The following is a 627-nucleotide window of genomic DNA, read 5'->3' on the forward strand; positions in this document are numbered from 1 at the left end:
GCGGCGATGTGGGTGGCGCGGGGCGGCGGCGACACGGGGGCAGGGCGGCCGGCGACTGGGGTGGCACGGGGCGGCGGCGGCTCGGGCACGAGGCGGAGAGAGGGGGCAGAGAGAGAGGGGTCGGGCGTAGGCGTGTTTGATTTTTAGTTAGGGCTAGGTTCTTAACGGACGTCATTTTGTGCACTTTCTTTGCCGTCTGCTAGCAGACGACAAAGAAAGTGGCCGTTAGGTGGTTGTCGCTAGTGGGCCATGATACATCTCCGTTGTATCTACTTTTCCAAACACTTTTGCCCTTGTTTTGGACTCTAACTTGTATGACTTGAATGAAAATAACCCGGACTGACACTATTTTCAGGAGAATTATCATGGTGTTCTTTTATGTGCAGAAAACAAATATTCTCGGAATGACCTGAAACTCCATGGGAGGTCTTAGAAAAAATAATAAAAAATCCTCGCCAAATATGAAGACCAGGGGGCCACACCCTTCTCACGAGGGTGGGGGGCGCCCCCCTAGGGCACGTCCCCTACCTCGTGGGCCCCCTGTTGACCCTCCGACGCCAACTCCAACTCTATATATGTGCTTTCGGAGAGAAAAAAATCAGAGAGAAGAAATCATCGCATTTTACG

The sequence above is a fragment of the Triticum dicoccoides genome, chromosome 3A (genome assembly GCF_002162155.2).
Source record: "Triticum dicoccoides isolate Atlit2015 ecotype Zavitan chromosome 3A, WEW_v2.0, whole genome shotgun sequence".
Classification (NCBI taxonomy): Eukaryota; Viridiplantae; Streptophyta; class Magnoliopsida; order Poales; family Poaceae; genus Triticum; species Triticum dicoccoides.